This window comes from Cervus elaphus, chromosome 20 (genome assembly GCF_910594005.1).
Source record: "Cervus elaphus chromosome 20, mCerEla1.1, whole genome shotgun sequence".
Classification (NCBI taxonomy): domain Eukaryota; kingdom Metazoa; phylum Chordata; class Mammalia; order Artiodactyla; family Cervidae; genus Cervus; species Cervus elaphus.
Window position 1 is genome coordinate 137,602,662 of NC_057834.1, and position 24,319 is coordinate 137,626,980.

The 24,319-nt window shown below is 50.1% G+C and overlaps 1 pseudogene; it reads right to left on the reverse strand.

Moving 5' to 3' along the window:
* Positions 1-15,217: 15,217 nt before the first annotated feature.
* On the reverse strand, positions 15,218-17,967 carry LOC122676836 (annotated as a pseudogene).
* Between the last annotated feature and the right edge of the window lie 6,352 nt (positions 17,968-24,319).

Sequence of the window (24,319 nt, forward strand, 5' to 3'; positions counted from 1 at the left end):
GTCCTTCCAATGAATATTCAGGACTGATTTCCTTTAGGATGGACTGGTTGGATCTCCTTGCTGTCCAAAGGACTCTCAAGAATCTTCTCCAGCACCACAGTTCAAAAACATCAATTCTTTGGGGTTCAGCCTTCTTTATGGTCCAACTCTCACATCCATACGTGACTACTGGAAAAACCATAGCATTGACTAAATGGACCTTTGTTGGCAAAGTAATGTCTCTGCTTTTTAATATGCTGTCTAGGTTGGTCATAGCTTTTCTTCCATGGAGCAAGCATCTTTTAATTTCATGGCTGCAGTCACCATCTGAAGTGATTTTGGAGCCCCCCAAAATAAAGTCTGTCACTGTTTCCATTGTTCCCCATCTATTTGCCATGAAGTGATGGGACCAGATGCCATGATCTTAGTTTTCTGAATGTTGAGTTTTAAGCCAACTTTTCACTCTCCTCTTTTATTTTCATCAAAATTCTTCACTTTTCTGCCATAAGTTTGGTATCATCTGCATATCTGAGGTTATTGATATTTCTCCCTGCAATCTTGACTCCAGCTTGTGCTTCATCCAGTCCAGCACTTCTCATAATATACTCTGCATATAAGTTAAATAAGCAGGGTGACAATATACAGCCTTGACATACTTCTTTCATGATTTGGAACCAGTCTGTTCCATGTCCAGTTCTAACTGTTGCTTCCTAACCTGCCTACAGGTTTCTCAAGAGGCAGGTCATGTGGTCTGGTATTCCCACCTCTCAAATAATTTTCCACAGTTTGTTGTGATCCACACAAAGGCCTTGGCATAGTCACTAAAGCAGAAGTAGATGTTTTTTTGGAACTCTCGCTTTTTGATGATCCGATGGACGTTGGCAATTTGATCTCTGGTTCCTCTGCCTTTTCTAAATCCAGCTTGAATATCTACAATTTCACAGTTCACGTACGGTCGAAGCCTGGCTTGGAGAATTTTGAGCATTACTTTGCTATCATGTGAGATGAGTGAAATTGTGCAGTAGTTTGAGCATTCTTTGGCATTGCCTTTCTTTGGGATTGGAATGAGAACTGACCTTTTCTGGTCCTGTGGCCACTGCTGAGTTTTCCAAATTTGCTGGCATGTTGAGTGCAGCACTTACACAGCATCATCTTTTAGGATTTGAAATAGCTCACCTGGAATTCCATCACCTCCACTAGCTTTGTTGGTAGTGATGCTTCCTAAGAGGTCCGCTTGACTTCTCATTCCAGGTTGTCCGGCTCCAGGTGAGTGATCACACACCACTGTGATTATCTGGGTCGTGAAGATCTTTTTGGTATAGTTCTTCTGTGTATTCTTGCCACCTCTTCTTAATTTCTTCTGCTAGGTCCATACCATTGCTGTCCTTTATTGAGCCCATCTTTGCATGAAACATTCCCTTGGTATCTTTAATTTTCTTGAAGAAATCTCTAGTTTTTCCCATTCTATTGTTTTTCTCTATTTCTTTGCATTGATCACTGAGGTTATCAGGACACAGGTTATCAGGAATCCAAATAGCTTTGGAACCCTCAAATATGACATCGGACAAAACAGGAATCAGACCCTTCAGAATCCTCAAAATTTGGAAGGAAATACATACAAAAGTCATGCTAAAGACTTGTAGTTTTTTTGAAAATGTCTGTTCCACTCACCCTTTCTTAAGAAACTTGGAGGATGTACTCTTCTAGACGAAAGAGTACACGAAGAAAGGAGAAAACCTAATATTCAGGAACTGTGGATCCAACACAAAAGAGGAAGGTGAATCCAGGAGCATAGTGAAAGCTTTGGGGATGGCAGCTGTGTGTTTAGGCCAGAGGCAAGGGGCTGAGACCCCAGAGAAGACATCCTAATTACTAGGATACCTGTCGTTTCTGAACATATTTAGATAGGAGTTCGGAGTGACTTATTGACAAATACCTGAGAAACCAGGGGACATAACTCTAAGGAAAAGAAAAGGTTGGGGAAGAAAGAAAAAGTTACCATGGTAATACTAGACACCTCAGCTGTGATTAGTGTTCACGTAGTCATACAACATCCACCTATGACCATAAATGCTCTGGGTGGGGGGGTGGGGATGGAGGGGTGGGGACGTGCGTATGAATGAAAGCTAAAAAAGAGCAGAATTCATTACAACCAATGGCGGGCAGCAACAAAGCCCAGTGTTGCTTCTTTCTAAAGAAAATTGATACACCTCCATAGAAGGCAAAAAGGGCATTCAATTCAGTTGCTCAGTCTGCCCGACTCTTTCGACCCCATGGACTGGCAGCCCACCAGGCTCCTGTGTCCATGAGATTTTTCAGGCAAGAATACTGGCATGGGTTGCCATTCCCTTCTCCAGGGGATCTTCCCGACCCTGGGATCGAACCTGGGTCTGCTGCACTGTAGGCAGATTCTTTACCGACGGAGCTACAATTTAAAGGGCAATTTTATAAATTACGTAAAAAGACAGGATATATTACAAACAACTTTATGATAGTAAATGTGAAAATGCAGAGGAAACGGACACATTCCCAGAAAAATAGAACTCTTCTAATTTAAGGAGATGTTGGGACAGCCACCCGGGCGGCCACCACTGGAAGGAAGCGGTATTGGAGTCCTTACCGCGGAAATCTCGGCGCGTCTCCTTTAAGAGAAAGTGAAGCCCCGCCCCATATGGAAACACTTCTCTGCGCTGTTCCGGTAACTTTCCGACTGGGCCGGGCCAGGAAGGACCCAGGAGGGGCGTGTTTTCGTGCGTGCGGCTACGTAGGGGCGGGGCTTCCTGAGCCGTCCTCTGGTGACGCGGCCCTCACTTGGTACGGCCATGGTCCGGTTCCTGAGAGTTGGGTGGGGCCGTTCTGAAGTGTTCCCTGGTTGTAGGGCGCGTGCTCCCTGAGGACGTGGGCAGTGCTTCTCCTGCTGCGGGCCCTCCTGCGGGGAGGTGGGCCGGCGGGGACTTGCTCTTGCGTCCCCGGCATGGTTGGTGTGGAGCAGAGCGGGAGGCCGCTCCCGCGCTGGGCGGTTTTGTAAGAGCGTCTCAGGTCTGGACTGCCCCGCGCGTGTAGCCCGCTCAGGCCCGGCCTGTGAGAAGTGCGGCCCAGGCTGGAAAGACCGGCTGCCCCTGGGCTGAGCGCCGGGAAGCCGCCGTGGGCAGGAACTACGGCGGGGAGGCGTGTGGGAGAGGCTCCGGTCCGGCCTCCGCCTCCCCGGCTCCTGAGCGGACGCGGGCAGGGGAGGGCCTCGAGGCGAAGCGCTGTGGGGTCCACGTGTCAGAGAAACCCTTAGTGCTCGGGGAGGACGGCCCCGGATCGCCGCGGGCGGGGGGGCCGTTCACCACCCCCACCCCCCACTCCCCGGACAGAACAGCAGGTGTGGGGAAGCCCACGGCAGCCACACCGGAGGCAGGTGTGAGTGCAGTAGCTCCGGCCTCTTTTTGACACCAGAGAAGCCAGGCTGGAGAAGAGCCTTATGAGCGCAAACTGTGGGGAGGATGCGTTCAGAGAAGGATACACGTTCTTTTTTGCCATCAGAAGCTTCACAGCAGAAAGGCCTGATGAATGCAGTAACTATCTGAGAACCTTCAGTCACGTGTCTAAGCTCATTCAGCAGCAGGAAGTGTATACCAGAGAAAACCGCTTTGAGTTCATGGAATGAAAGCTTTTTTCCAAAGGTGTGCCCCGATTTACACTGGAAAGTTCACAGCCTGGAAAAGCGCTAGGAGTGCAGCAAACGTAGGAAAGCCTCCTGCCCAAATGTCCAACTTGTGCTGCACAAAAGCTTGGTAGGTATGACCAGTGGAAGGAAGTTTGAAGTTGTAGGTCCAACCTCATTCACCCCTGGCAGGCTCACCGTAGATTAAGGCCAACCAGCAGCAGATGTGAGAAAACCTTCCACAAAAGGCCTCACCTTGTGAAGCATCAGGAAGTTCGTGCCAGAGAAAGGCCTGAAGTATGCAGGGAACGTGTCTTCTCCTTCAGCGGAAGAGGCTGTGTGTCAGCCACAGCTTTGAAAGCCTTTGTGAAGATGCTGGATGTTGAGCTTCATGTTGTCAGACGCCCACACAGGATATTCCTAAGGAGTGCTGTGTGCATGGGGATCTTTGAGGTGCAGAGTCAGACTTGCTCACCTCGCTGGGGCTCTTGCCAGAGTTCTCTCACTGTCAGTGTCTGTGGCAGAAGCCATACCACCTCTCTGCTAGTCGGGAGGGACTTGTTACCTGTGATCCTTCGGGTCCTTGGAGGCCCCCATTAGCAGCTTGAGCACATGGATGGGCTGTATCCCCTTCCTGACTAGTTCAGGCATGGGTGTGACCTGCGTAGACCAGGAGGACCTCAGCCGGCCTCTCTGGCTCTCGGGATGGTTTTCCTTTTTTTCAGGGACACTGTTGTCCTCAGGTGACTGGATAAATCTGTCCAACTTCTGACTTAAACTTCCTGGGAACTCTCGCTTCCCATTATTCTGCTGGGGTGGAAATAAAGGCATTGTTGTTTAAGCCACCTTGAGCCTGGGAATTTCTGCTTACTGTGTAGGGTGAGCTTAGAACAGAGTTGGGGGCTGTCAGCATTAAGGGTGCAGGTGAGGGAGGGGAAAGAAAATGAGAGAACTCTCTCTGCTTTTGGCCTGGTTTGTATTGCTGCCCAAGACCTCCTGGGAATGACTGAAGCTTTGAGGCTTAGTCCTTTGGTCTTTAACCAGGATTGTTTTTGGACAGAAAGGTCACCCCGAGTTGGGATGGTTGGTATGACACCCCCAGTGCCTCTCAAAGCTGCCTGAGTTTGGTCCCTTGAATGCAGGGTGTGTCTCGCATTCCCCAGCACTGCTGACGGGAAGCTTTTTCCTAGTGCTTGCCTAGGAGCCATGTTCCCTGAAGTTCAGAAACCGACAGGTGTATGTCATTGGCCGTAAGGCCTGCGGGGCTGTGTAGGAGCCATAACTAGTGCAGAAACACTAGGCATGATAGTAGGGAGTAGGGGAGAGTGCCAAAGTTGGAGGGCATGTGCCCCTTTTAAATGGATATTCACAAATGTTTGGGTAACTTTGGCTCTGAAAAATGAGAGTGTACAGCAGTTCTCATGATCTCCAGATGGCATGTCTCTCCTACGACCAAGCTCACTGTCAGTAAATAAAGTTTCTGCAGTGGCTGAGTGCCTAGTTCAGGGCAGAGAGATTCACTGGGCGGTCCTGGGCCGCTGGGCCAAGGCTGGTGGGCGGGAGGCCACCTGTGGGCGTGCCCAAGAAATCCGCCAGGCAGCTGCTTGCAGGGGCTTCTGCTGAACTTGTTGGGAAGCTGGTGGGAGCAGGCCAGACTCCTGGGGAGAGCTGGGAAGCTGCCTGTGGGGAAGTTGAACTTGGTGGGAAGCCAGTTAGGATTCCTAAAGACCCCAATCAGGAAGCTGCCTGCTGGGTGCTGCTGGGAGTTGAACTCCACTGATGTCTCATGGCAACCAAGCACCGAGGGAATCAGAGAAAGTGAAGTGCAGTGGAACCACGAAGAGAAATGCCCTCCTTCCCAGCGTCCCTCCAGCAGCCACTCCTGACAAGCTTCACATTGTTCCAGCTGGCAAGTTAGCAATGCTCCAGGCTCACAGCCGAGCAGTGGAGCTTGGATTTGGGAAGCTTTGGAAGAGGATTCATGTAGTGTTCTCGAGGCAACGTGGCAGGCTTCTTCCTCCAGGGGCCCCAGCCTCCCCTTCAGTCAGGGAGTCTGGCCTGTGAGTTGAATTAGGTCCGGGCACTGGGTGAGAGGTAGTCTCTATTACAGTTGTGACTTAGGTCGGGTGTTTGACTGTTTCCTGTTTTATAGATTAGCCAGTGCTCATAGTCTGAGGGTTTTTTTTTTTTATTGTTTAGTCACTAAATCATATCTGACTCTTTGTGACCCCATGGACTATAGCCTACCAGGCTCTTCCATTCATGGGATTTCCCAGGTAACAATACTGGAGTGGGTTGCCATGGGCTCCTTCAGGGGATCTTCCCGACCCAGGGATCAAACCCGAGTCCCTTGTTTTGGCAGGTGGGTTCTCTGCTGAGCCATCTGGGAAGCTGATTCTTGGGGTACCATGTTCAAGTAACTGCTGTCAGATCCCTGTGGATCAAGCTGTTTTGATTATGGGTGCACATCTGTTGTCTTTCTTAGCAGACATGCCCGCCCGCCCCCCGCCCCTGGCCTTTGAGGGTCAATTCCTGCCATTTGGGCTCTACTCGTCTGGAATCTCATCATCTCTGTTAAAATTGGGGAGCCCATCTCGGTGCAGCAACCCCCCATCCCATCTGCTGCTGAGGAGAGCAGCTGCGAAGCTTTCCAAGGATATGAGCGCTCCTCTTCCTCATGTTTCTCAGCGCCTTAGTCTTCCTGGATCTCCTGAAGGCTGTAGCTGGGAGATGGGTGTGCGGGTCACACAGGCTGTATCCAGTCCAACCGTCCTGTGTCTCTAGGTGTTTGGATTCCCTTTTCTGTGCCAGGGCAGCTCTGGCATCTCAGTCTTGCTAAATGTAGACTGTTCCTGAGTAGCAACTTTGCCAGACAACCAGACATGTTGTTTAGAAACACCTCCAGCTGCTCGAGTGCCCTAAATCTGGACTCTAGTCACTTCACCATCCTCCATGAATTTGGCCTCAACTAGTGTTATGTTCCACCCTCCGTGGTTTGACATCCTGAGTCCACTTGACATGTTTCCCATGTTTTTGATATATGTTCCCAAGATGTATATTAGAAAGGGCTTGCTCATTGGGAAAGACACTGATTCTGGGAAAGATTGAGGGCAAGAGGAGAAGGGGGCAACAGAATGGGACAGTTAGATGGCATCACTGACTCAATGGACATGAGTTTGAGTGAGCTCTGGGAGATGGTGAAGGACAGGGGAGCCTGGCGTGCTACAGTCCATGGGGTCGCAGAGTCGGGCATGACCGGGTGACTGAACAACAACACTTTTCTAGGTGTGTAAGCTGTTCTACCTGGAGTTACCAGGTGTGTTCCTGGCCCGCTGGAACATGTGATCTGACCTGTCACGTGTCTGGTGGCAACAGAGCGGTGGCTGTGGGTCTTGAGACCCACAAGGCCCCTTTCAAGGCATCTACCCTTGGCAAGGTTTTACAAACAAAGGAAGAAGAATCTTTTAAGACGTAATGGACAAATGACTTCTCCTGGTGAGGGAGGCTAAGGACAACTGTTGGGCTTAAGATGTTCAGTTTTCCTGGGTCCAGCCAAAGGTCCCCATTCCCAGCTTCATGCTCCCACACTTTCCCAGTCAATGTCTGATTTTCCCTTGAGACACTGGTGAGACTGAATCCAGCTGTTGTTCACAAGCAACATAATGAACTTTTCTGTATTATTTTTAGAGTTATCAGCCCTGTGACTGCAAGAAAAGAGATCATTTTGAGAATTGAAGTATTCTGGTCCTCACTGTTGCTTGTCCTGGAAGTTGAGTCTCCATGACTTGTTAATTTTTCTCCGTGTACACTCTTGTGCCCTGGAGGCTCTGTTCCAGACTGTACCCCCTGTAGTCATCGTTACTACCATTTAGGAAGAAAAGAGAGCTTCAGCTGTCACAGGGGCTCCGAGCCCCCTGCTTCTGTCAGTACTTCACGAACAACCCAAGACCACGGCTTGATTAACTGGCGCCAGTGCCTGTGGGCATTCTGTTTCCCACTGACAGTGAGCTCAACACTGCTAGAGCTGAAAATCACAGCAGGTCAATCCGCAGGTCTCGTCTCTGCCAGTCTATCTCCTGCCACCACTCCTGGCACCAGTTCTGTATCAGGGTCCAGTCTAGCAGACAGGAACCACACAATGATTTGAGCCAGGAAGGATCATTAATTATTTCCAGGGGGAAGAAAGAAGATTCTAAGATACCTCCCGGGAGAGCACCCAAGGACGGAACAGAGAGGGAAGCGGGCGGGGGGGGGGGAGCCCTCCCTGAGGCTGGATCGAGACTTTGTTGGAGACGGCATTGTTTTAACTCAACAGATGGCAGAAAAGTTGGCAGGGTTGATCTAGACCAGCCGTGGCCCATGCTCGTTGGTCCAAGACTGATAGGCCAGAGCTCTGAGCTGTCAGAAGGTGGGAACTTCCATCGCCAGCACTCCCTTTCCCCGAACTTGGGATGCCTGCATGATTCATCTGGAAGCTGGCAAGCTGGTGGAGGGAGGTGCTGTCCACTTTGCTTAGGAGCCTTCTGGGGCATGACTGGGCTTGCTGGAGAGCTGCTGAGAAACCCTCTAGGGGGTGCCCTTGAACCCACTAGAAGCTACTTGCAGGGGCACATTGAGCTCCATCTCAGGCTCACTGCGGGGTTGAGCTCCTGGGTTTACAGCGGTCCTGTTAAGCACCTGGGGAACCAAGAGGAAGGAAGGCACCTGGAGCCGGGCTTTTGAATTGGGTCCACTGAGGCAATTAGCAGTCAAACAAAGGAAAACAAATGATAGAATTGGAAAGGTGAAAGCAGAACTCGTTATTTGACAATAGGTGTAGCAAATCCAAAAACATTTACAGTTACATTTTTAGATTAATAAGAAAGCTTATAAGGTTGTTGAATATACATAATCAACTAGAAGGCCAATTGCATCCTGTGCACCAAAACCAGAAAATTAGAAATTAAGACTTAAAAAGTTCAATTTACAATGGCTTAAAAAGTTCAATTTACAATGGCATAGAAATCAAGTACCTAGGAATATGTGTAACAAGACACGTAAGAAAACTTTGGGAAATATTCAGAGAAGACACAAAGAGAGTATAAAGTATGTCAAATTTCTCCACATTGACCTATATAGATTTACACAATCCTAATGAAAATCCTTAGTGGTTTCTTTTTGAATTTGAAAGACAGTTCTGATAATCACACGGCAGCATAAAAGGAGGAAGCATAAAAGTCAACAGGTTCTGGAAGGAAAAGGACTTCCTGAGAGGTCATGCTCTCCCAGATATCAAGACTTAGCATCAAGCTGAAGAGAGAGTGGAGTTGTGTAGGCAGGGAGACAAGAGGACCACTGGGCCAGATCAGAGAGCCCAGGGATGGATCAACGTACACATGTTTGTGCTTGATTTACGGTGAAACGGACAGTGCAGAGTAGTGGGAGAGATGGTCTACTGAATGATAGTGTTGGAACAATGGGGATCCATATTCACACACACACATGCACAAATGAATCTCCATGTTTCACCATACTAAAAAGTCAATTCCAGTTGCATTATTGATAGATAGGAGAAAGGCTAAAACATGCAAATAAAAAGGATAATCTTCATGACCTCAGGGTCTTAAAAAAGGCACAAATTATAAACCACAGAGCAAGAGACTGACAAATTAATCTGCATTAAAATGAATTTCTGTTCTTCAAAAGACACTATAAATTGAATGATAGACAAAGCAGTAAGTGGGAGGATATACTTGGGATGAGACAAAGGTCTTATATCTAGAATAAGTAAATAATTTATACAAACCAATAAGAAGGAATGACTGATAACCAAATAGAAAAGATCTGAACAGGAACTTCATACGAGAGGAAATGCAAAAGGCCAGTGGACACATGAAGACTGTTCCCCTTCAGTGGTGATCAGGGAAACATGCAGGTGGAAACCACAGTGGGAGCCCACACCTGACCGGTCGGCAGAAAGCACAGAGCCCTCACTGTTGGTGGGAACGTGAAACGGCCCTCAGTCAGTTCAGTTGCTCAGTCGTGTCTGACTCTTTGTGACCCCATGAACCGCAGCACGCCAGGCCTCCCTGTCCATCACCAACTCCCTGAGTCCACCCAAACCCATGTCCATCGAGTCAGTGATGCCATCCAACCATCTCATCCTCTGTCATCCCCTTCTCCTCCTGCCCCCAATCCCTCCCAGCATCAGGGTCTTTTCCAATGAGTCAACTCTTAGCATGAGGTGGCCAAAGTATTGGAGTTTCAGCTTCAGCATCAGTCCTTCCAATCAACACCCAGGACTGTTTTCCTTTAGGATGGACTGGTTGGATTCCTTGCAGTCCAAGGGACTCTCAAGAGTCTCCTCCAACATCACAGTTCAAAAGCATCAATTCTTTAGTGCTCAGCTTTCTTCACTGTCCAACTCTCACACCCATACGTGACCACTGGAAAAACCATAGCCTTGACTAGGCAGACCTTTGTTGGCAAATTAATGTCTCTGGTTTTTAATATGCTGTCTAGGTTGGTCATAACTTTCCTTCCAAGGAGCAAGCGTCTTTTAATTTCATGGCTGCAATCACCATCCACAGTGATTTTGGAGCCCAGAAAAACAAAGTCTGCCACTGTTTCCACTGTTTCTCCATCTATTTGCCATGAAGTGATGGGACCGGATGCCATTATCTTAGTTTTCTGAATGTTGAGTTTTAAGCCAGCTTTTTCACTCTCCTCTTTCACTTTCATCAGGAGGCTCTTTAGTTCTTCTTCACTTTCTGCCATAAGGGTGGTGTCATCTGCATATCTGAGGTTATTGATATTTCTCCCGGCAATCTTGATTCCAACTTGTGCTTCCTCCAGCCCAGTGTTTCTCGTGATGTACTCTGCATATAAGTTGAATAAGCAGGGTGATAGTATACAGTCTTGATGTACTCCTTTTCCTATTTGGAACCAGTCTGTTGTTCCATGTCCAGTTCTAACTGTTGCTTCCTAACCTTAATACAGGTTTCTCAAGAGGCAGGTCAGGTGGTCTGGTATTCCCATCTCTTTCAGAATTCTCCACAGTTTTTTGTGATCCAAACATTCAAAGGCTTTGGCATAGTCAATAAAGCAGAAATAGATGTTTTTCTGGAACTCTCTTGCTTTTTTGATGATCTAGCGGATGTTGGCAATTTGATCTCTGGTTCCTCTGCCTTTTCCAAAACCAGCTTGAACATCTGGAAGTTCACGGTTCTAACCCTTGGAAATGAACAGAGATCATTCTGTCGTTTTTGAGATTGCGTCCAAGTACTAGCCCTAGCACTTTGCAAAACAGTGCAGCAGCTTCTAAAAAGGTAAACTTACCTATGGTATCCTCTGACCATAGCACCCAGCGATTCCATTCCCAGGGGTTTGCCCCAAAGAGATGAAAACATTTGTCCACACAAAGACTTGTATTCACATATTCATATTTATTTATAAATCTCTAATTAGTAAAGGCTTCCCTTGTGGCTTGGCTGGTAAAGAATCCATCTGCAATGTGGGAGACCTGGTTTCGATCCCTGGGTTGGGAAGATCCCCTGGAGAAGGGAAAAGCTACCCACTCCAGTATTCTGGCCTGGAGAATTCCATGGACTGTATAGTCCATGGGGTTGTAAAGAGTCGGACACGACTGAGCGACTTTCTCTAATTGGTAAGATCCCAGTATCTATTGAGAGGAGGTAAACCATGATGCACAAATATGAAGGAGAATGGCCCCGTGATTAAAGGGGCTCAGACTAGCGCTACTGCAGCGACGTGAACCCTGGAAATGTGCTTGGTGAGAGGAGCCAGACACAAAAGGCTGCATATTCCAGGATTCCACTTTGATAGAATTTAAACAACGCCAACTATAGTGACGGAAAGCTGCCCAGCGTCACCTGGTGTGGGGCAGTGAAGCGGTGCAGAAGAGGGGTCACCAGGGGGCGTGAGGCACTCCCAGGGCGTATGGCCCTGTTCCCTGCCTTGAACCTGGTGAGGGCAGCCCAGGGGGACGTGGAGGCCAAAGGGTACGGATTGGTGCACTTTCAGTGTGTGCGGTTTACTGTGTGTCGCTTTATCTCACAGTAGGGCTGTTAAAACCACACACATTGTATTCCATCAAGAAGAAGAAAAATAAACCACACAACTCTGCCAGTGCCTGATCAGAAGACCGCGATAGTACACACTGCAAATTACTTTAAAGTAAAAGCCCCGTAAGTTTCCCGTGAAGCCGTTTCTCCAGCTCTGACTGCAGCCCCTGGTGGGTGCTCTGGTTTGGGGGGTGGTTGCCAAGCCCTCCATGTCGGCCCCCAGCGCCATCTCCTGCCCATCACAGCTGAGGAGAGAAAGGCCATCTCCCCTGGGCATGGCACGCCACCCCGCTCTGCCCCCCATGCTGTTTGCACCCCTGCCCCTCTGCATACCACAGTCCCCTGATGCTGACCACCCCCTGACACCTTCAGATGGCCCACACAGGCCCCTAAATGCCCTTGGCACCCCAGGATGAGGGTCTGTCGTGCATGGGATGAAGCGTGGCCTGGGCAGAGCCTGGAGGCCTGCTGGCGTGTGTTCAGGGGCAACGGGAAGGGCCTGGTGTCCCAGGAGGAGGGAGGTGGCCGTCAGGAGATTCTGCAGATCCAGAATGGCTGGGGTGCCCCCCAGGGGCAGGGGCACTGGAGTGAAAGCGGATGGAGCCCCAGAGAGCATGTGTGGAGATGAGCTTAGGTCTTGCCCCACAGGACGATGTTTCTCAACATGTGCCCTTGGGTCTCCTGGCAGCCTCAGGAAACACGCCGGAGAGGTTCATAAAAAGTCCAGGGAGCTGGCATTGATTGCATTCGTTTCACAGTCTGAAGGGAGTGATAGACGGTGGGCTTCTCGGAGACCTTCTCGGGAGCTCAGTGGTCACATCCTGCAGGCTTCACAGGCCTGCAGAACAAGGTTGTGTTACCTCCCAGGGCTGCCAGTGGCAACAGGGTGCAGTGTGTCTGGGCTTCAGAGTTCTTGTAGTTTACCAGTTACTGTTTATGTTGAAGTTTTCATTGAGAATTCTCTCTATTATGTTGTGACGGCCAGAATAACGGCTTTCCTCAGATGTCTGTGCTCTCGTCCCTGGAGCCTGTGAATATGATACCTTGAGGGGCAGAAAAGTGTTAGTGTGTCAGTCATGTCTGACTCCTTGCCATCCCAAGGACTGCAGCCCGCCAGGCTCCTCTGTCCATGGGATTCTCCAGGCAAGAGTACTGGAGTGGGTTGCCATTTCCTTCTCCAGGGGATTTTTCCGACCCAGGGATTGAACCCAGGTCTCCTACATTGCAGGCAGATTCTTTACCATCTGAGCCAGCAGCGAGGGGCAGAAAGGACTTTGCAAATGGGATTAAGGTGGGGGGAAATGAGCTGGAACAGTAACCGGGGTTTTCTCGGGAAACCAGTGCCCTTTGTTCTGAAGAGGCGGCCCCTTCATTGGCTGTGTGTCCTTGGCCCCTCGTACACGGCTGGCTTCCAGTAGGTGCTTCATAGATGCTGGCAAGTGATGTCTTTCCACAAAAGTGAAAGCATGTTGTGGATTGAAAGAGCCCCTGGAGAGCCGGTTGCTAAGACCCTTGCGTGCAGCGGTGGGTCTCCAGGCTCCGCCTCCCCCCAGGGTCTCCTCTCTGGGGTGTCTGGCTTCTTGACCAGCAGCCCTGGGGAGGGGGGGCTGGAAAATGTGCACTTAATCCAAATGCCATATCCATACGGTTTCAGAAGGAATGAGAGCCAAGCTGTGGTGAGCAGTGGGTTCGAGGGCGGCTCCAGAGCATGGAGGGGCCCAGGGCCCCAGAGAGCTCGAGTTTCCAGGCCTATAAAACCCAAACGGAATTCCAGGTGTGCGAGATGAAACCACACTTAACGTGCATGTAACAGCCAGGGTGGGCGACTTGAGGACAGACCTTGAACAGCTTGGTGGAGCTGCATTGCCAACTTCAGCTATCTCCCGCCTCCCCCTTTGTTGCTATGGCAACTCAGGGACGGTCCCCACCACCAGGTCCAGGGCAGGGACTCAGAGAATGCTGTGCAAGAGAGATTCTGCTGAACCAGGCTTGAGTGGGGAGGTGGGTGGGGGCTCCTTGGTGCCTTGCACCACCTCCTGCCCCAATTCTTCCCTTCCATCCTCACCACGTCCATTGCCTGGGTGCTCCTATGCCAGCTGGGACAGCATCCTCACGCCTGTCCTACCTCCTGTCTGCTCCACTCCGTCCTCCCACACTGCTGGAAGGAGCTTCCCTGAAGGTGGCTTCACCTCCCACCTGCCCGTGTGAAAGTGAAAGTGCAAGTTGCTCAGTCATGTCCAACTCTTTGAGACCCCATGGCCTATACAGTCCATGGAATTCTCCAGGCCAGAATACAGGAGTGGGTAGCTGTTCCCTCCTCCAGGGGATCTTCCCAACCCAGGGATGGAACCCAGGTCTCCTGCATTGCAGGTGGATTCTTTACCAGCTGAGTCACAAGGGAAGCCCAGAAATACTGGAGTGGGTAGCCTATCCCTTCTCCAGGGGATCTTCCCGACCCAGGGATTGAACCGGGGTCTCCTGCATTGCAGGCGGGTGTAAATGGCATCATCTCCAGTTCTTTCCTGGCCCCGCCGCCCCCACCCCCACCCCCTAGGTACCCGGAGCCACTTCTTCCCTGCCTCCCACCCACCACATGCCAGCTCCTTCCCACAAGCGGTGCTGGAAACCTTCTTGGGGGGCAGTACCACTTCTGCCGGGATGCCTTCTCTTCCCTCCCAGCTAAGTGGTGGCCTCCCCCAGTCCCCCATGCTCTGCACCCTGGAGGGTTGTTTTCCTGCCAGGAAGAGCTCCTATCCTATAGACGCTAGTGATTTAAACCCTATAGGGTTGCCAGACAGTACAGGATGCCTAGTTGCATTTGAATTTCAGATAAGCAAGGAATAGTTTGTAACTGTGTCCCATGTAATAATTAAATTTAACTGGGCACCGCATATTTTTATTTGTTAAATATGGCAATTCTATTTGGAATGAACTTGGGGATAAAATTAAAGCTTTTACAAATATGTAATTCTGTCAGTGGGAAATCTGATCTATAGATAGGAATGGGGAGTATTTTGAGAAGCAAACAAAGTAGCCAGAGATACATTGTTTTTAATTTATGAAAATTGAATGAAACTCTTCTAAATTAGCTTTAAAAAATAAGAAAAGCATCAGTTATTTCCCAGGTGCTCACCATCCATGCCTCTGATAATGGTAACCATTGAAAAAGCCTGAAAAAATATGAATATTTAGCAAAATATTTTCCTAAAGCCTGACCTGGTGTATTTACTTACAGATTTACTTTTTGTGTTGTTTCGATACCCTTCTTTTATCATTTCCTTTCCATTTCAAGTGCTTCCTTCAGTCATTCTTCAGGGCAGCTCTGCTGTCGACAGATCCTCATAGTTTTCCTTCATCTGAGAATGTCTTGGATCCTGTTTCATTTCTGAAGGGCATTTGCACTGATGGTTCTGTTCAGTGCCTGACAAATACTGTCCCACTTCCTTATGGCCTCTGCAGTTCTTTTTATTTATTTATTTTATATAGTGAGAACTTTCATATCTGGAATTAGCCAGCTGGACTCAGTTTAGATGATCCCAATTTTGTTGGCAACATCCAAAGCACCGTAGTCAGGAGCCAGCCGAACAGATGCCTCTTCTCTCCATCAGCCTGATCAGGGTGTTGACCTTAGCCACATCAGTGTCATAGAGCTTCTTCACAGCGTGTTTAACTTGTTGCTTGCTGGCCTTGACATCCGCAATGAACACCAGTGTGCTGGTTTCTTCTGTTTTCCTCGTGGCTGAGTTGGTGGTGATGGGGGAACTTGATGACGGCATCCTGGTCAAGCTTGTTACTCCTGGGAGTGCTCCTCCCAGGGAGTGCTCCTCCCAGGGTTTGGGCTGCCTCCTGAGTCGCAGTGTTTTTGGCCAATGGAAGGTGATGCCTGGATCTTCTCTTTTTTGTGGCTGTGGACGCCTTTCAGCACTGCTTTCTTTGCCTTCAAGGCCTTGGCTTGGGCTTTGGGAGGGGCAGGGGCTTCCTTCTTCAAGATTGGTGCTGTCTTTGTGAAGAGCTGGCTTCTGCAGTTTCTGATGAGAAACCATGTCTTTCAGATTGCTTTTCTCATAGAGGTTACATGTTCTGGTGCAGGTTTCTTTGGATTTATCCTCTTTGGTGCTTGCTTAGCTTCTTGAATCTGTAGGTTTGTGTATTTTGCCAAATTTGGGAAAATTTCAGCCGTTACGTCTTTGAGGATTTCTCAGTCTGCCCCTCTTTCCAGGTCTCTGATGATGCGATTGTGGCATCTTTCATTAATAATTCCCACAGACCCCTGAGGCTCTGCTGTTTTAATTTTTTAAGTATTTTTTCCTGTTGTTGAGATAGCTAATTTCTGTTGTTCTCTCTTCTAGTTCACCAGTTATGTCCTCTGCCTTCTCTAGTCTGCTGTGAAGCCATCTAGTGAGTTCCAAAAAAACCCCCCAAGACCCTCAAGCTTTGGTTATTATATTATTCGGTTCTAAAATTTTCATTAGCTTCTTCTTCATATCTTCTGTTTATTTGCTGAGGCTTTTGTTTTTAAATTTCTTTCCAGTGTATTTATGGTTCCTTGTTTAAGCATTGTTATGATGGTTGCTTTAAAAGTCTTTTCAGGGAACTGCCCTGTGGCTAAGAATCTGTGCTTCCACTGTATGGGGCCAGGGTTTGATCCCTGATCAGGGAATTAGATGCTGTATGTTGCAACAAAGAGTTCACATGCTGCAACTAAAGAATTTGCATGCCATGATTAAGATCCCACATGCCACAACTAAGACCCAGCATAGCCAAGTAAATAAATAAAATTTTTAAAAAAGAGCTTTGTCAGATAATTCCAGCACATGTGTCATCTTGGTGCTGGCATCTGTTGACCGTCTTTCCTCATTCAAGTTGAGATTTCCTCAATGTGATTAGTGATTTTCAGTTGTATTCCAGACATTTTAAGTATTCAGGATTTTATTAAAACCTATTTAAGCAGGCACCCTCTGCCACCTTGTCACTGGGAGAAGGGAGTGTGGCCTTATTCCTACCAGGTGGGACTGAGGTCTGGGTACCGCTCTTGGGCCCCGTTGACTCCATGGGGGCTGGGGGGGGATGCCTCCCCTGGGACCCTGTAGGGGCAGGGTGGCTGCCCCGTAACCACTGGGCAGTGGTGAAAGTCCTGGCTCTGCATGAGGCCTCCTCTGACCGTGCCTGGAATGGTGTGTAAGCTGATTTCCTTTTTGGGGGGAGGCAGGCATGCTGGGATTTTAGTTCCCTGGCCAGCAATTGAACCCAGGCCCTCAGCAGGGAAAGCACCAAGGCCTAACCACTGGATTGCCAGGGAATTCCCTGCTGATTTCCTTTAGACTATAGGGCTTCCCTGGCAGCTTACATGGTGAAGAGTCTGCCTGCAACGCAGGAGACACGGTTTCAATCCTTGGGTTGGGAAAATCCCCACTCCAGTATTCTTGCCTGGAGAATCTCCATGGACAGAGGAGCCTGGGGTCACAAACAGTTGAACACAACTGAGCGATTAACACTTGAAGTCTATGTCGTAGCTCATCAACCACCTCAGGGGAAGCCCTCAGCCCAGTGTCACCTCATCACTGATGCTTAGAAGGACCTTGAGGACGTTATCATAATCTTTACAGAAAATGAAATGAAAAACAAAAGCAGTGGCTTCGCAGAGCCAAGACATCAAGCAGAGGCTGCTGGGGCTGGTCACAGTGTCTGAGTCCCGTATGGTCTTCATGCTGAAGGAGATGGATGCACCTGACCTAAAGCAGGTCTTCCTGTGGACAGAGAACCTGCCGGAGGGGCTTCGGGGGCTGCAGGCCTGGGGCCCCTGGGACTCCTGTCTCAGAAAGGTCATCTGTGCTCTGGGTCCTGCTTTCCTCATTTGTAAATCAAGGGGAGGGGCTCTCTCTGGTGACTGACTCTGAGCGTCTTCGGCATTCCTCATGCTTGTCAGTGATGGCAAACAATAAAATGATGGGAGGCCCACAGAAGTGGGGAAACTGAATGTACTCTGGTGGTTAGCACGTGGGGAGCTTGTGCAGGGTTTGAATCCAGTTTCCATGAGTGATGAAACAGCATGAAGTCGTAGGGGTCAGCAGTTCACAGGATCACTGTGTGATCTGTCTGGTTTGACTCTAGAAACAATTAGCATTTTCCAGTCTAAGCCAACTCACATACCATCCAGCTCACTGGCCAGTCGTGGGGCATCCTGGGGATGGAGGTGTGGCCTGGGGGCAGCTTGCACGTTGTCCTCAGGGCTGGGCCCTGACTGTGTCCCAGGCAGGCCTGGAGAAGATGCAGCATCCCCGAGGGCTTCACAGACCCTGAGAAGCTCTGTCCTGTTTAGACTGCACTACGAGGCACGTGGGATCCTAGTTTCCCGATAAAGATGGAATCAGCGCCCCCTGTGCTGGAAGCACGCAGTTTTAACCACCGCATCGCCAGGGAAGTCCCCTGGCCTGCTTCTAACATTGCAAAAGTCCAGGAAAGAAAGTGCTTCATCCAGGGAAGAAGAAAGTGCAAACTGGTGTTGGGATGAAAGGAGGACTTTTCAGTACTTTAGGGAGAGAAACCTTTGAATCTTTTCTGCAAAATGAGCAGGTTAAGCAAAGAGCCATCATGGGATGCAGGAGTGAGTGCCGCCGCCCTGAGGAGAGAAAAGGGGCGGGGCAGAGGGCTGGTCCCTCACCGGATCCTGGGGAGGTGGGGGAGGAGACATGTGAGACCAGCCGGGATGCTGCCCACTTCCCAGGGCATCTGGGCTGTTGTGGGCAGAGCTGCTCTGTTTGGGATGTTTGTGATCACAAGCCTCCACTCAGTTCAGCAGGTGGAACTGTTCGTACCTGTACAGAGCTACATGGCTTCTAGAGCCCCAGGGACATCCGGACCCCAGGGGATCTGTCCTCTGCTGGGGGGGCTCCAAGCAGGCACAATGCTCACAGCCTTTTCATTCTGGCAGGAAAAGAGTTTCTCAGTAATTACCCACTCCCCCCGCCCCACCCCCCAGTTCCCAGATGGTGCTAAGGGTAAAGAATCTGCCTGCGAATGCAGGAGATGTAAGAGACTGCAGGTTCGAGACTGGGTCGGGAAGATCCCCCGGAGGAGGGCACGGCAACCCACTCCAGTATTCTTGCCTGAAGCATCCCATGAACAGAGGAGCCTGGGGCCCTACAGTCCATGGCATTTGCAAACAGTGGGACACGACTGAAATGACTTGGCCCATGCACACCCCCCAGTTCATCAGAGCCTCTCCAGGGCTCGGACCCCTCTGGCAGGGGCCTGAGGTGTGGGGAGGGGAGCGGGTTAGGGCTCAGGCCTAGAAGAGTTGGGCCCAGGTATGAAGACCCTTGAAGAGTGACCGCCTCAGCTCCACCACCTGCTGCATTTAATCCAGGCCACAGCCAAGTTTCCAGCAAGTTAAATGGGGCTTTTATCCTGAGTTTATTGTTCTTTGATATGTAATTTGACCTGATGTAGGGCTGAGAAAATGCATTGTCTTATTTCACCCGTGACATATTTATTGCAGAGAATTTTCAAATTTGTGGGAACGTCTGTTCAGGCTGTTTCCTTGGGAAGAATTTAAAGGGAGACGGGTCAGCTACCGAAAGCAGGGCCGGAGGAGCTCAGCGGGGAGAGGAAGACGGTGCAGGAGGAGAGGCGTTTAGGAGAGGGAGCTGCTCTCACAGCATCTTACTGCTCTGCTTGTTCTCAGCAGCATCGTTTTCCAGGTAAGGCGCCCTCCTGATAGGTTTCCCCCTCCCTTAGTGAGATGTGAACGGAGTCTCCTGTCCCTTCAGCGGGAGGGGCTTGTCCTCAGCCCTGTGAGCTCAGCCTGCGTCTCTTTGCCTGCAGGTGTGTTGTCCACTGCTTAGGCTTATTTGAGGGGTTAAATGAAGCCGAGCAAGGGATGCACAGAAAGAAGTACGGCTTAATCAGGCATCAGGGCTGAGTGTGTGTGCGTGTGTGTGTGTGTGTGTGAAAGGGGCCCCCATAGGAAGCCACACTTTAGCAGAAATCTGATCTCAGGGAGTTTTCTGGAAGTGTGTGTTAGTTGCTCAGTCGTGTCCGGCTTTTTGTGACCCCAAGGACTGCAGCCTGCCAGGCTCCTCTGTCCATGGGATTCTCCAGGCAAGAATACTAGAGTGGGTTGCCATTTCTTTCTCCAGGGGACCTTCCTGACCCAGGGATTGAACCCGGGTCTCCTGCATCGCAAGTGGATGCTTTACCATCTGAGCTAGTAGGGAAGCCCTTACTAGGAGAAGGGTGCGAAATAAAATTCATATTTTCTGGCAAGGCAAGAAAAATTTCAAACAAAAATTCTTCTCTGCCCTTCGGCCCCCTCGCGGCCCTCAAGGTGTATCGTGTGTCTGCATTACTGCATGGACCGAACCTCCCTGTGGGCAGGAACACCCGCTCAACCATAAAGAGCAGCCTTCTCCCAGATCAACAAGATAACTCCTTAAACGGTAGCACTCCTTCCTGATCTGGAGGAGTCACGTGACCACCGGGGTGACGTCTAGACCTGGACCACGTGAGCTGCCAGTAGTCGGTCATTTGATGTACAGCCCTCTGTCTCCAGCTGTGTCTTGATTTCTAATCGGCCTGTCTGTTCTCAGAGCTTTCCGAGATGCTCTTGCCCAGTTTATAACCCTCAAGTTTGGCTCAAATACAATTCTCCAGTTCTTTCTTAGGTTGACTGATTAACATTTCATCAGTGACAGGCAGGTCTGAACACAGAGGAAGTGGGGAGCTTACGCAGACTCCTGGGGTGGAAGGGCACCCAGTTATCTCGTTCTCCCCTTCCTCCTTGCAGCCGGGCTGGCTGCCTCCCCTCAGCCCCTCCAGGCGCAGGTAGAGACCATGGAGCGCCTGCGAGGCCTGCTGAGCACTCTGATCATCATCCCCCGAACTTGAGAAGCCACCTACTGGCTTAAGCTGGGAAAGTCAGGTGGGACTTGCATTTTGAAAGGAGCACTCTGTGGCACTAGTGGTAAGGAAGCTGCCTGCCAACTCAGGAGACATAGGAGACGTGGGTTCAACCCCCAGGACCAGAAGATCCCTTGGAGGAGGGCATGGCAACCCACTCCAGTATTCTTGCCTGGAGAATCCCATGGACAGAGGAGTCTGGCGGGCTATGGTCCTCAGGGTCACAAAGAGTTGGACACGACTGAAGCGACTTAGCAGGCAGCATGCATCCTGGCCACGGGAGCCAGCCTTGACGACTAGCGTAGGACAGCGATTTGATTATTGCCCAAGGCCGGCTTTGATCCTGGCAGTCTGGACTATGGCGGTGGCTGGTGGGGGGGCAGTGGTGGAGGATGGAGAGAAGTGAGTGGGTCTTAGAATTGCCAAGGAGGTCAGAGCTTCTGATTGTGGTTGGCTGATGGGATAATGAGGGATGAGGAAAGGAAGGTATCAAGCACCGCCCTATGAGTCTACCTTATGGACTCCTTCCGGGGTTGGTTCCTTTGTCCTTCTCTCATTCAGCCTTTCCTGAGGCAGGTTGAATTGCACCCCTGAAAAGGGTGTGTCAAGGTCTTACCCCGGGACCTGTGAACGTGACCTTGTTCGGAAGCAGGACCTTTGCAGAGGGAAATCAGTTAGGACAAAGGCCTACTGGAGCAGAGTTGGCCCTAAAGCCAAAGAATGGTGTCCTTCAAAGAGGAAGGAGCTGGAGGTTTGGACATGGAGACTCAGAAGAGACTTGGAGGGGAGAAGGCTGGCTTGTTCCGTTGCAGGAGACGCCAGGGCTGCTGGCAGCCTGTGGAGCCTGGGGAGGGGCCTCTAATGAACTCCCCCCAGCACCTCCCGCAGGAGCCAGCTCTGCAAAGCCTTGGCTTTGGAATTCTGGCCTCCTGACCGGTGAGAGAATACATTTCTGTTGTTTTCAGTGCCAACTGTGGTCGTTGTCATGGCAACCCCAGGAAATGCAATTCTTGGAGCATCTCTGAGACCCCACTGAGCAGCAACCACTGTGTCCGGGAATAGGACCTGCTCTGGGACTTTCAGCTGGTGGCCGAAGAGAGACAGCAGGGTGGCTTGTGGAAGGAAGGGGCTGGCCTGTGGGCCCCGGGGAGGGGCTCCACCGGTGACACGGGGATTCTGGCTACCAGGTGACATGTCCTGAGGCCTGTGGACCTCAAGAGGAGCGGGTTTGTCCAGAAAAATCTGAACGATTGGGAGTGGGGAGAGCAGGCAGACGGTGGTGAAAGGTCATGGTTCAGGGTTCAGGTTTAACCCTAGCATCCTGGGCATGTTCAGAGTCAGCCTTTGGATGGCACAGATGCCCCTTGGGCCCCGCCAGCCTGGCCTCTCCAGGCTGCACCCTGCATGTGCCTTGACCACACATTCTGCGTTGTTCCCAAAGCTGCTTCTAATGAGCCTCGTTTTCAGCCTCTGTGGCCGCAGGCCTAAGGTGTGTCCACATTCCCGTAATGTGTTTACAGTTTATTCCAAAGCAGCGAGGCTGCCCTCGCTCTTTGATCAGACTTCAAGTGTGTGAGCCCCTTCTGTCAGTCTCCAGTTTCACAGACTCTTCCTCCTCGCTGTCTTCCCCCTACCCTCCATGGTTCCCGCCCGCGGTTCCTGCCTGAGCCCCCCGTCCCCACCCTCACGAAGTCCAGGGTGGAGGGAGGACTGAGGCTGGGCCCACATGGCTCCATCACAAGCCTCATCAGGCCCTGGCGACCCTGCAACGTTACTCATGGTTTTCAAGAGAACATTAATTTCCACTTGAATTGACTCCCCCTTGGCGGGGCCTGTCCCCTAGAGGCAGCTTTTAGAACTGTTCTGCTTTCCTCTCAAAGGAAAAGCACGGCAGTGGCCAGCAGCCTTTTAGAGAAGGACTTTGGAACGAGGAAGTCTTCTGCCCTAGGGGTGCCGCCCATCTGAGCAGTCAGACCCCCTCCCGGATGGACAGAGGGACGGATGGACGGAGGGACAGATGCGCATGGTGTGGGTGCCGAGCACAGGGCCTCTGCTCCTCTGCAGAAGCAGGAGGCCCGAGGGTCAGGAAGGAAAAAAGGAAGGATGATGGGTGGATGGAGAAGGAATGGGACTTGCCCTCCAAGCTTCTGACCGTGGCTTTGGGCGCAAGCGGCTGGGCGGCAGCCGTTTTGAAGCCCCGCCACCACGTTCTCGCACCTGATGCTGTGCCCTGGGGGACGTTCTCCAGTGTCTCAAACCCTCCAGCCGCCCCTGGAGGTTGAAACTGTCTGCTTTCTTGTGGGAGCAAGCCTGAGGAGATGTGTGGGCAGCTCTGAGAGCTGTGCTGTCTGGGCAGCGGCTGGTCACCCCAGTCCCATGTCTCCCAGGTGGCGTTCAGCCAGAGGCACATGGTTTCCCATCTGCTTGCAAGAGGCGGCAGGAAGGACAGCCCTTGGCCCAGCAGTGTGGGCTGCTCCCTCGTGGAGGGGGGCTGGATGAGCCCCTCTGTGTGGTCCCTTGTACAGTGCGGGTGAGGGCACTGCTGTACCGGATGCAACTCTGCAGGTCGGGTTGACCAGATCCCTCCCTGCTAAATATAGAAACCTCACTTTTCTTTACATCCCTTGACTATCCCCCATGGATAATATCGGGCTTCCCTGGTGGCTCAGTGGTAAAGAATCCTCCTGCCAGTGCAGGAGACGCAAGTTTGATCCCTGGGTCAGGAAGATCCCCTTTAGTATGAAATGGTAACCCACTCCAGTATTTTTGCCTAGAAAATTCCATGGGCAGAGGAGCCTGGCAGGTTACCATCAATGGGGCTGCGAAGAATCAGACACGACTAAGCACATGTATAATATCAGTGTTTTAAATAGTTCTCCTAAAATACATTTAGAACTACATTGCATGGTGGTATAATTTTGTTTATCAATAATCTGGAAAACTCAAATGGAGAAGAAAAGCCTATTGTAATTCTCTGTATCTTTTTCTTCCTTTCTGACACCCCCAATTTCCTTCTTTTGTTGTTTCCTTTATGTTTAGAGAATTTTCTTAGTTATTCCTTAAGGCAAGTGTGCTGGTAACAAATTCTGTTAATACTCATTTGTCTGAGAATGTCTTGATTTCTGCCTTCATTTCTGGAGGCTATTTCCTGTGGATACGGCATTCTGGGCACAGCTTTTGTTTTGACATGTGAAAAATATTGTGCTACTTTTTTCTGGACTCCTTGGTTCCTTATGAGAAATCTGCTGTCACTCTAGTTGTGTATTCTCTACTGTAAGATGTTTTTCTCTAGATGATTTCAAGATCTCTTTTTTTGTCTTGAGTTTTGAGTTTTCAGATATGTAATGATAATGTATCTTGGCACAGATTTCTTTGGGTTTATCTTGTTTGGTGTTTGCTCAGCTTCTTGAATCTAGAGGTTTATGTCTTTTGCTAAATTGATGAAGTTTTCAACCATTATATATTTGAATATGTTTCAACACATTCCTCTTTCTCCTCTCCTCCTGGAACTCTGATGACGTAAGCATTTGATCTCATTATATTCCCACAGGTCTCTGAGATTTTATCATTTTTTTCCAGAACATCTTCCCTCAGTATTCAGTTTGGATGATGTCTGCTGTTCTGTCTCCTGCTTCACTGAGTCTTTCCTCTGTCTTCTTCATTCTCCTGTTGAGCTTCTCAACTGAACTTTTTATTTCAGTTATTAAACTTTTTAGTTCTTAATTTTCCA